The sequence below is a fragment of the Delphinapterus leucas genome, chromosome 9, assembly GCF_059928025.1.
Source record: "Delphinapterus leucas isolate spDelLeu-1000000601 "Yukka" chromosome 9, BTC_Dleu_Yukka2, whole genome shotgun sequence".
Taxonomy (NCBI): Eukaryota; Metazoa; Chordata; class Mammalia; order Artiodactyla; family Monodontidae; genus Delphinapterus; species Delphinapterus leucas.
Window position 1 is genome coordinate 59,965,324 of NC_143137.1, and position 12,366 is coordinate 59,977,689.

The following is a 12,366-nucleotide window of genomic DNA, read 5'->3' on the forward strand; positions in this document are numbered from 1 at the left end:
ATCCAATGAAATAAATAGCCTTGAATATGGACTGTGCCAGGCCACATCATTAGGACACTTCAACTCCAAACAGCCTAGAATCTGAGAGTCCTAGAGCAAATTCATGAGTGGGAAATCTAATCCAAAGCCATATGGATTTACAAGAAGCAAGGCACAGTAACTAGGACCAAAGCCAGCTGGGTGAATTGCTGTATATAGCACTCATCATGAAGGAAGGCTTATGAAGGTCAGAAGCTCTGCCCCAGGTTCAAAAGACAGGTCCTTTGAAAGGCATGCACTTCTCCCCTTTAAAAAAAATCTCCAATTATCATGCCAGAATGGCCTCTTAACTCTTTTCCTTGACTTGGTTCTCTCCCCAAGAAATAGGGTTATCTCTAAATCCTCTTCCATTCAGTCTTGATTCCTGAGCCCCTAAACCTCCTCACTTACTAAACGAGCTCTTGAAAAAATACCTCTTTTGCAAAATGCTATCGATTTTGTCCTTCTGAAATTTATCATATCACCTTAAGAAACTACTTTCAGCACCTACGAGCAAAAGTAATCATGAAATGTCCAACTATGAATGTGATTATTAGCATGTGCTCTTTTGTATAACTAGATAACTTGATTATCCTGTGCTTTTTCATTTAAGTTGGTTTGAGCAGATTTTGATAAAATCAAAATCGGATTTTAAGAAAGAACAGTAAATGCCAATGAGCTATGAAGAATCAGTCGATATATGTCCAAGCCCAAATATGTGGTATCCTCTTGAAAAATTTATAACAAAATTACAAAGGCAATAGTTACCCCACCTATAGGAAACCTATGGGAAAAAATTTATTATGCAAAATGTTCCTAATGAGTGCCTCTTTAAAAATCTCTTAAGAACACATCAGATGTTTTATTTTAGTCTCAAGAATTAACTACGACAGAATATGTACACAGAACTCTTACTCAGGAGTAAGCTCTTCAAGGCCAGTGAATATGTCCTTCATGTCTTTGAATCAGTGCAGCAAATACAGTCATATGACCAATGAACTATATTCAGAAATCAGTTCTCTGGGACTTACTAGCCCTGTTATCATCAATGAATTACTTAGTTTCTGTAGACCTCAGTTTCTTCATTGATAAATTGTAATGATAATCTCTATCCTACAAAGTTGTTGAGAGGATTGGATAAGATTTTGTATGTGATGTGCCTGGCTCAGCATCTGGCCCACAGTAAATATGTATTGAGTTCACTCTCTATGTCAGTCTCTGTGTGTAATGGTAAGAATACAGCTGTGAAATGGACAGCGTGGGGTCTGTGCTCTCAGAGACCACGCAGCCTTTTGGGATTCACGCTCTGATGGACAAAGGACAAGGTGTTGAGGGAATACCCAGGAGGTGCCTGATGTGAACCTGGGGGCTCCAGGCAGGCTTCAGAGACTGGAAGGATGAGAAAAAGTAGGCTAGATAGGGAATGTAGGGTGTGCATGTGTGTGCGTGTGGGTGTGGGCGTGTATTTTGTGTAATCCACTTTAGTAATATGTATGTGAAATTGAGACTGTTCACCAGGAAGTTTTAATTCCTCTGTGGATGGTAAATGTTTTATAGCAGTTTAAACATTTAAATGTGGCATAACTAGATAGCTCTTTCCCAAGATATTTTTCTAATCTAGCTCCTCCTGCACTGCTCAGGACTCCTCCTACTCAAAACAAGTTAAGTTGACAAGCCTAGAATTGGCAAACAGTACCTAATTACATTAAACAACACTTGTTGCTCCCAGAAGCAAATTAACATGTTTATTATTAATTTTCACTGAATTATACTTAGCACCAACCCCTGACCTTTATGAAGAAAAACACACTGCTCCCCCATACCACCCCACCTTGTCAAATCGACAGAAACATTTGAGGTAATCACACTTGTTGCTGGTTTTAACTTCGGAACTTAGTCTTAATGATAGACATTTTTATTATTATTTTATCGTTATTTCATATACTAACAAATAAGGTTCTTTGTGGTCTGGATTTAGCACAGAGAATCCTAAAATGTCTGAAAAGGAAAAGGAAAGTTGGAAATTAACCAGTTGGGTGAGCTGGAGTCTGCTGCTGGCTGCAGCCTGCACTCCCAATTGCACATTTGGCTGGAGCACACCCAGCGAGGTACGGCAGAGCCAACACCAGCCACCAGCCTCTCCTCCAGGGGCTCGGAGAACCCCTATCCCACCTAGGAGACTTTCCTGACACACCTTTGTTCTTCTGCCCTCACAGTGACCTCAAGGCCTCGCAGACGAGAAGCATTTTTTCTTCTCCTATACACTTTCAGCTTCTCTTAAACTAATAAGAGGGCTTTATTTTAAAGATGCAAGTTGAGGCCCTGAGAAGTTAGGAAACTGACTCCAGGTTCCAAAGCTATAGTTAATGGATCAACCAGGATTAAAACCCAGGGTTCCTGAAGCCCAGTCCTGTGTGGCCCCGTCATGTCACTGCCTTCCACCCAGCCTGGGTCCACAAGGAGCAGCCCTGGTCTGTCCTGGAGGGGTCAGGCTTGGGTAGCCCATCCATGGGGGAATTCCTTCCTAGTAGTTCTTGGGCTATTGATGTGTTTTTCTAAATCCCCAGGAAAATCTGTTAAGAAATTAGGAAAACTGGAAAAATTATTCTGATTCTCCTGCAAGAACTAAAACGTAGCTGTCAATATAAAGATGTTACTGATTTGAAGAGCTCCACTGACATCAGGTCAAAAGCAGGAGCAGGGAATGTGAACACAAACAGTCGAAGGTTAAGGTTGACCAGAATCTCAGGGAACGGGAACAGGAGCACAGAGGGAAGAAGAGGTCACAATCTAATCAGTCATTTTGGCTTGTAGCTGTTGCTATGTTATAAGTGAACATTTACAGTGCTGGCTGGTGCTAACAGTGAGTCATCTTGCAAATAAAATAAATGTTAGTACATTTATATACACAGAATACCTTAAACAAGTCCTATGAGTGGTATCCCAAGAAATAACAAGTTTGGGAAGCAATATGAGTTTTTAAATTGGCAATTGAGAGACATGGTTCTGCATAGTGTTGAGAGATTTGAGTGTTATGTTGTTTGAATACTACCCAATAGTGTTTGCTGGCATTTTACAGCATTTGAATATTTGCTATAGGCAAAATAAGTTCTTTGTAAATACTTCCAAACTTGATATTTCTTACTCACTACGGGCATACTTTGTTTTATTGTGCTTTGCTTTATTGAGCTTCTCAGATACTGCACGTTTTACAAATTGAAGGTTTCTGGCAACCCTGCGTGGATCAAGTCTACCAGCATCATTTTTCCAACAGCATTTGCTCACTTCCTGCCTCTGTGTCATATTTTGCTAATCTCACAATATTTCAGACTTTTCATTATTATTATATTTGTTATGGTGATCTGTGACAAGTGATCTTTGATGTTACTATTGCAAAAATATTATGACTCACTGAAGATTTAGATGATGGTTAGCATTTTTTATTAATAGAGTATTTTTGAATTAAGGTATGTATATTGTTTTTTAGACAATAAGGTTTTGCACACTTAATAGACTACAGTATAGTGTAAACATAACTTTTTTTTTTTTTTTTTGCGGTACGCGGGCCTCTCACTGTTGTGGCCTCTCCCGTTGCGGAGCACAGGCTCCGGACGCGCAGGCTCAGCGGTCATGGCTCACGGGCCTAGCCACTCCGTGGCATGTGGGATCTTCCCGGACTGGGGTACGAACCCATGTCCCCTGCATCGGCAGGCGGACTCTCAACCACTGTGCCACCAGGGAAGCCCTAAACATAACTTTTATATGTACTGGGAAACCAAAAAATTCATGTGGCTCACTTTATTATGCTCTTCCCTTCATTGTGGTGGTCTGGAACTGAACCCACCGTATCTCCAAGTTATGCCTGTAAAATAAATTTTTTAGATATCCATAATACTGTGAGTAAAGAATACAAAAAATGTGGGAAGTATTTTAAAGATAAAAACAAGTTATACTTTCAGGAATTCCTGACAATTCCTGGGAATTTTGATCTTTCATTCCTGAATCCCAAAGATTACAATCTAATCCAACAAACTGTGGAACTATAAGAATATTCCCTTGGCATATAAACATTTATATTTTATAAAATTATCTTCACATGATGCCACATGGTGCCAAAAGTAGGGTACAGAAATGAAAATAAACCATTTAGTTAGAAAAGAAGCTTAGGTATATTGCTTTTTAGATTCCATATCTAGATATTCAGTTTGACCAATCACTCTTCTGGCTCACAGTTTTACAAATCTTGAGAAGGATAACAAAGCAGAGGCCTTCAGAAAAAAAACAAATCCACATTAAGAGCAAGATTATGAATTCCCTTTATTTTTCATGAAAGTTCTCTAATGAGTAATAAAAGACTAAAAAACAATAAACAAAAGAACAGGTTAATATTTCAGGAATAGCTTAATATGTAATGAGGTTAATATCTTTAATATATAATGAGTTTTCACAAATCAATAAGAAAAAGCAATAACTTTAATTTTAAAGAGAAGGCAAAAAATATACAGGCAGTTTGTGAAGGAAGAAACACAAATGTACAACAAAGGCAAGTTCAACACAACTAAGGAGTTAATAAAAGCTAAAACAATATACTATTTTTTAACATATCAGATTAGTAAAAGTTTTAAATATGATAATACTCCATATTGGTAAAGGTATGGGAAAAACAGGCACTCTAACACATAATACGAGGATTTTTTAAATTTCCTTTTTCATTTCTTCATTTATGCATTGATTGTTTAGTTGCCTGTTGTTTAGCCTCCACATATTTGTATTTTTTCCAATTTTGTCCCTGTAATTTATTTCTAGTTCTATACCATTGTAATCAGAAAAGATATTTGATATTATTTCAGTCTTCTTAAATTTGTTGAGACTTGTTCTGTGGCCTAACATGTGATCTATCCTGGAAAATGTTCCATGTGCACTTGAAAAGAATGTGTATTCTGTTGTAGTTTGATAAAATGTTCTGTATGTATCTATTGAGCTCATTAGTATAATGTGTCATTGAAGGCCAGTGTTTCCTTTTTGCTTCTGTCCAGATGATCTATCCATTGATTGATCTTAACAATTTTGTGGGGGGGCAACAAAAGCAAAAGTAAACAAGTGGGGCTACATCACACTAAAAAGCTTTTGCACAGTGAAGGAAACCAGCAACAAAATGAAAAAGCAACCTACTGAATGGGAGAAAATATTTGCAAACTATATATCCAATAAGGAGTGGATATCCAAAATATATGAAGAACTTATACAACTCAATATCAAAAAAAAACCAAACAACCCAATTAAAAATGGGCAAAGGATCTGAATAGACATTTTTAAACAAGACATACAGATAACCAATGGACACATAAAAAGATGTTCAACATCACTGATCATCAGGGAAATATAAATCAAAATCATGGTGAGATACCACCTTACACCTGTTAGAATAGGTATTATCAAAAAGACAAAAAATAAGTGTTGGTGAGGATATGGAGAAAAGGGAACCCTTATATACTATTGGTGGGAATGTAAATTGGTATAGCCACAATGGAAAACAGTACAGAGCTTTCTCAAAAATTAAAAAACTGGAACTACCATATATGGTCCAGCGATTCCACTTCTGGGTGTTTATCTGAAGAAAACGGAAATACTAATTCAAAATGATATATGTACTCCAATGTTCACTGAAGCACTATTTACAATAGCCAAGATATGGAAGCAGCCTAAGTGCCCATCGATAGATGAATGGATAAGGAAGATGTTTATATATATATATATATAAAATATATATATATTACTATATATATAAATACTATATATATAGTATTCTATATACTATACATACTATACTATTTATAGGGTATAATATATACTATATATTATTATATATAAATATATATAATATAAATAATATAAATATATATATTACTCAACCATATAAATGAATTAAATCTTGCCATTTGCTACAACATGGGTGGACCTAGAGGGTATTATGCTTAGTGAAATAAGTCAGAGAAAGACAAATACCATATGATTTAACTTACATGTGGAATCTAAAAGACAAAACAAATGAAACAAAACAGATTCATAGATAATAGAGAACAAACTGGTGGTTGCCATAGAAGAGGTGGTTGGGGAGTTAGGCAAAACCAGTGAAGTGCATTAAGAGGTACAAACTTCTAGCTGTAAGGTAAATAAGTCACGGGGATGTCATGTACAGTATAGAGAATACAGTCAATAGTATTGTAGTAACTCTGTATGGTGACAGATTGCAACTAGACTTATCATGTTGATCATTTCATAATGTATAAAAATATTGAATCAGTGTCGTACACCTGAAACTAATATAATATTGTAGGGCAATTATAATTCAATAAAAGAAGGAGTGATAACCATGTTTCTGAGCAAAATTAGCCTAATACATCAAAATCTTTAAAAATTGCATTCCTTTTTTCCCAGAATTTTTTATTTAAAAATTTTCCTAAGGAAACAATTGGACAAGAAGACAAAGAAGTATCTACAGAATGTTCCTTATGGCCCTGTTTGTAATACCAAGACTTTAGAAACAGCCTTAATACCTAATAATAATAAACTGGTTAAATGAATCATGGTAATCCATAAAACAGAACGCCTAGGAGAGAAGTGTACAAATAGTACATTAAATACTAATAGCACAATAAGGATATTATGATCCCATTTCTGTAAATAAAAAGTGTGGTTATGGGTATATAGATGCAACAAATACCTCTGGAAATAAGTTTATATACTAAGAAATGTTTGTTGAATGAATGAGCCAATAAATATGTTAGCAGTGGTTACCTCCAGGTATCAGTATTATGGGTAATTGTGTGTGTTCTGCTGATTTACATGTTAAATTTTCCTAAAAATTAAGTGGATTCATTTTATTTAATTTTAAGGAAATGTTTTTTTTAATGTAAAGCACTGAGAGGAACTAAATGAATTCAGAGCTCTGGCTTTCTTCTATTATAGGTGAAAGAATGCAGAGAGATAAATGTGCCTGGAGTCTTAAGAAAACTGATGATTGATCTACTAAATGGATGAAAGAATTTATTCACATAAAAATCCTGCCTTTGAAACTAAGGTCAGTCAAAACTCTAGATTCTGAATATATGCAGGTTATGCAAGTAAAACCTGCCTGAAGGTAGCTTTGGTTTGACACACCCAATTTTAAGAAACATCATTTTGTACTGAAGACAAAGTTTGCCTTTTTGATATCATTCCTCCTTTTTTTTCAACCTACACTGGCTTTCTCAGTCATGTTTGAACCTCTCTCCCTTCACCTACATGGCAAAATGCCAAAGTCCTAGATTCTACTCAAAAGGAAGATTTTACTGACTTGGAGTACAAGTTTTCTTAAAGCAATATAGATCCTCCACATTCACCCTCAGATTGTATGAAAATAGGAAAAACTGTATGAAACCAAAAATCCAGAACATGTGTCAGAAATCAGATCCCAATTAACAAATATCATCATTAACTGAAGTCTGGATAACTAACAGGCTTCTTCCCTATGGTTAGAGCAAAGTTAATTATGCATAGTGTGTAGAATTGTACAGAGCACCAAGAATACAGAAATGAACAAGAAACAACCTTCAAATTCAAGAAAACCATAGTCCTGTGGTAAAATTTGAACAGAGCCCCTCAGGAGCAACCAGTTCTTTCTGGGGCATAGAAAAGGTGGAGAAGATCTTTGAGACAGAATTTAGAAAGTGAATATGCATTCCCCAAGTGTAAAAAGACCAGAAGGGCATTTCAGGCAGAGAGGACAGCAGGCACAAAGGCAAAGAGGCAGAAGAGCACCTGCAATAATAGGTGTGGCACGGTTCTAGCTCAGCACAAGAATTTGAAAATGATGGCAGAAAACACATTTGGCCTGAATGATAAATTAACAGTTACCTAGATAGTTCAGTTTGTAGGTGACTGAGTTTCACAGACGTAAAGACCTCTCTATTTAAGTGATTGGTTATTGTCTTTAAACTAGCTCTTTGTTCAGCTATAGTGGTAACTGCCTTCATTCTAAAATGGAATCTTTTTTTCCTTGCCAAGAAAGGAGTCATTTCACTTTGCTTCTCTTCCCTTTCTTTCCATTTATGTTTTGCAGGCACATGGACACACCCTTTAAGCCAGGATTTCAATGAAAAAACCTAGCCAATCCAGTTTTAACATTGTCATTGGTGGTGTTAACATGGAGACAGTCGCCTTCTTGTTGCTCAATAGGGTGAGACTTTGCAAAAGGCTTGGGCATGTACAACGTGTCTAGCTTCAGCCACCTCCTTCTCCTCCATTGCCAAAGAAGCAGAAGCCAAGGAACCATCTCCTTATTGTTCTCTTGCATAAATGGGCCGACTGCCCATTGGGGGAGGGTGGCGCCTAGACATTTACGTGACCTGCTGTGGAAGGGTGGGGTTACTGTCTCAAAGTCCCTGCTCTTAAAAACTAGGGAAAGAAGGCCCTTCTAAGTAAAAGGAAAAGAAAAATAATTGACCTGTAAGCCTGCAGGCTGCTACTAATGGGAAAGAATGCTAGAGCACTTCACTGCTAGCAAGGACAGCTGAAGAAAATGCAGTCCAGGCCCATAAGAAACATGAAGATTGCCAGCCCCTCGCCTTGCTGTTCAGCATCAGAAGACCACCTTAGTTTTTTTTTTGTTTTTTTTTTTTGGTTTTTTTTCACCAGACACACACAATTGAGCTCTTTTGAATCTGGCATCACAGATGTTGAGACATATTTTTGCAGAGCAGTTTGTGATGACATTGATGAGCTATATTGCCTCACAGTGATCTCTCAAGGTGAGCGAAGGCAATCCAACAGATGTGGAAACTAAAGTGTTGGGAGCCCTGGCACAAGCCCCAACAGGTAGAAGCCCAAGAAGGGGAGTGACAAACCAACAAACTGTTCAAACCAACAAATGTAACTCCTGACTGGGGTGTATTTGTTTTTGAGTGAGAGAGGAAAAGTATATTTAGGGAGACAAGTTGGATAAAAATAAGCATTGAGGGAAAGATATAGGAGGCAAATCTAAATCAAACCTATCTTTAATATGCAGCCAACTCAAAGCACGAAAAAGCGTATTCTAGAAATATTACAAATATTCCTATATATTTTCTTTTCCTATAAATAGTTTCCTATTCCACTAATGAGGAAGCTGCTTCCATCCAAACTGAGAGGAAAAGATAATTTCAAAGATATTAGACATGCAGGCTAAATTCAGTCCCAGCCAAAGAAACAGCAGAAGTTCAAATTCAGACTGATATGTACCTAATGGCTGCAGGGATGACCCATATATTGCCCAGGTGGGTTTGAATGTTGCATTTCTGTCAGTGGCCTGATATCAGAGGACTTCTGTATAACCCTTTGGCTCAGAGAGCCTAACTACAAAATGTACTCTCTCTTTTTTTTTTTTAAATTTATTTATTTATTTACTTATTTATTTTTGGCTGCATGGGGTCTTTGTTGCTGCGCACGGGTTTTCTCTAGTTGCAGCTGGCGGGTGCTACTCTTCGTTGCGGTACACAGGCTTCTCATTGCGGTGGCTTCTCTTGTTGCGGAGCCCGGGCTCTAGGCACGCAGGCTTCAGTAGTTGTGGCTCGTGGGCTCTAGAGCACAGGCTCAGTAGTTGTGGCGCATGGGCTTAGTTGCTCTGTGGCATGTGGGATCTTCCCGGACCAGGGCTCGAACCCGTGTGCCCTGCATTGGCAGGTGGATTCTTAACCACTGCACCACCAGGGAAGTCCCCAAAATGTACTCTCTTTAAAGCATTGTGTCACATTACTACCATACAAGATTCTGGGTAAAGATGTATTTTCCACCCAAAACTTTTAAATTTTTATTAAACTCCTCCAGCAAGATAACTGTTTTTAAACAAATTACTTTCAGAGGTGGTGTAAGCAAATCTGTGAGACAAAGGTTAAGATAAGATGTGCCATGTCACGTGTTTTTTGTAAGGACATTTTTAACAGCAATGTTTTTCCCTCTTTAAAATCTTGATTCAATCCTATTTGCCATCAGTGAGGTATAAAGAGGCTGCATAGCATTGGAGAGAGAACATTGACGACCTTGTCAAAAAGGAGGTCATATCTCACCATGCTAACTGCAGTAAAGAATAAATTTCAGGTTCTGGGATTCTGCTTTTCAGATCTTAGCTCATGTTGTCTCTATTGTGAATGTAGCCTACTCAAAGCCATATTCTTTTTTTAGCCTTATTAAGTTTTTCATGTGCCTGGGGCATTGGAAGCATGGTCTCAGAACCGAGGCCGACCTGAAATTGGATCCCAGCTCCCAGCTTACAAGCTGGAGACCTTGAGCTTTCCTCTGTTTTTCTGTTTGTTCAGAGCTTTTCTATCTTGATCTGTTAAAAATGACATAAGATAATTATGAAGGCAAACCGAAGAACTATGTTAAAGCAAATAGTGAGTGGTAAGTGGCACCATGAGCCAATCAGTTGCTAAAAAAGAAACTTGGGCACCATCCTTGACTTGCCCCTCTCTCCAGTCCTGTCAATCCCTTCCTCTCCACTCTCACTCCCATCGCTTCATCCCAGGCCATTAGGCTCCCATCTCGAGTCTCACCCCCTTCCTAATGCATTCTCTGTGCTGCCACCATATTGTTCTTTCTCAACCACAAATGTGATCCTGTTGTCGCCCACTCTGACTCCTTCAGTATCACCCACTGCACTCAGGATAAAGTCAAGCAACTCATCACCTGGCTCCAGTACATCTACCTCTCCAGTCTCATCTCTGGCTCTATCATCCCCTATCCCTATCCCTTCTTATCCCTCCCATAACTCTCTCTGCTCCAACCATACTGGACTATTTACAGTAGTTAATATTAGAATTATCTACGATTTTGTTTAAGTGCCACCTCTTCTTGGAAACCTTCCCTGACTCATCCCCTACCCCATCCAGTATGGGTTGAAAGCCCTTCCCAGAGCCCCATGCTCCCCTCAATTATAGCACATATTTCTCTGGGTAGTCTTTTTTGTCTTTGTAATCCCAACACCTAGCACAGTGCTTGGCATGTAGGATGCACTTCATGGTTGTGAATGAATAAATGAATGAACTCATACACTTAGCACAGGGTCAAATGCATAACAAGCATTCAGTGAGTCTGCTTTCCTTTCCTTCTTTCTCGAATAAGGTCCAGAATCAAAGGATTTCTGAAATGGTGACTGTTCTGCAGGAACTACTGTGAAGTTTTGTCCTCCTTTTATTCATCTCAAGACATAACTATCTACTTTTTATCCCTCTCCTTCCCATCTCTCTAAACACACACACACACACACACACACACACACACACCACATCCCACAGAGGCATCTCTTAGCATCTCAGAGAGGTCCCTTAAACCGGCTTTCCCTTCCATGGAACCTCTAGACACTGGACCCTTGGAATTCCCCGAGAGTCACTTGGGGAGCTTGTGAAAATACAGACGCCTGTGCCCCACCCTCCAAGCAAGTCTGGGGTGGATCACAGTGATTATAATTTTCAAAGCTGCCCCCACAGTAATCCAGAAGATCTGCCAAAGTTAGGAACTACTGCCCACAGGTCAAACTTATGGTTTCAGACTCTAAAAGGAAACCCCACTCAGTGTATGTCTCCATCCCCCGGTGCCACTTGGCAGTAAGTCAGGCATGCCTGCTGCTGCCAAGAGAGGAAACAAAAAGGAAATGTGTATTTTTACTCATGTGCTCATTTATACCTTGTGTTGTTCCAAAACAGTTTGGGGTGCCCCGGGACAATAAAAAAATAGGAAATTATGGAACCTCACAAAGTTTATATCCATCAAATGGCCAGTACTTCCTAATGTAAAGAATTTGCTTCCTGTGACTTTGAACAAGATCCTTCTGCAATATCACATCTTTCTTTCCTGACATCATTCTTCACGAAGTTGTACAACTCTGGGACCATGATGCCTCCAAGGAAACTCAGCAGTTTCTTGTGCTGTCAGTTTGTATGTCTATGGCAGAGAAATGGGCTTCTTAGTTCTTACTTCTTCACCTTGATGCTGCCAACTTCATTTTGCAAATGTAATTTCCGCAATCCAGTAGGAAGGTCTTCACCATGGCACCCTGAACCCAGAGCCTATGACACTGACCAGGACTGACAGGATCCTGGATCCTGTCCTTGCCTCCTTCCCAAAATTCCCAAGTCCATGGGGATTTTGGATGGTTTTTCTGGCAGAGTGACCAGGAATACTAGTCAAAATAGGTTAAAAAACTTTGCCCTCTAGGAGCTTCATCCTAGTGAGACAAACAATAAACAAAATGCGAAAGTAAATTATATAGTAGGTAAGAATACACACTGTAGAATTCATAGAACTGGGTAAGGGGCATCAGGAGCGAGGGAATAG

General features: G+C 38.6%; 1 protein-coding gene across 34 annotated transcripts in view; it reads right to left on the reverse strand.

Moving 5' to 3' along the window:
- Positions 1-4,974: 4,974 nt before the first annotated feature.
- Positions 4,975-12,366, reverse strand: part of DLX5 (distal-less homeobox 5) — a 100,782-nt gene continuing 93,390 nt past the window's right edge. For 32 of the 34 annotated variants that reach the window (XR_016394354.1, XR_016394350.1, XR_016394348.1 and 29 more), the window contains one exon: positions 4,975-12,256. The gene's annotated coding sequence lies outside the window, so the exon portion shown is untranslated. The remainder of the gene's footprint in view (positions 12,257-12,366) is intronic. The other 2 variants (XR_016394326.1, XR_016394325.1) reach the window with 2 other exon arrangements.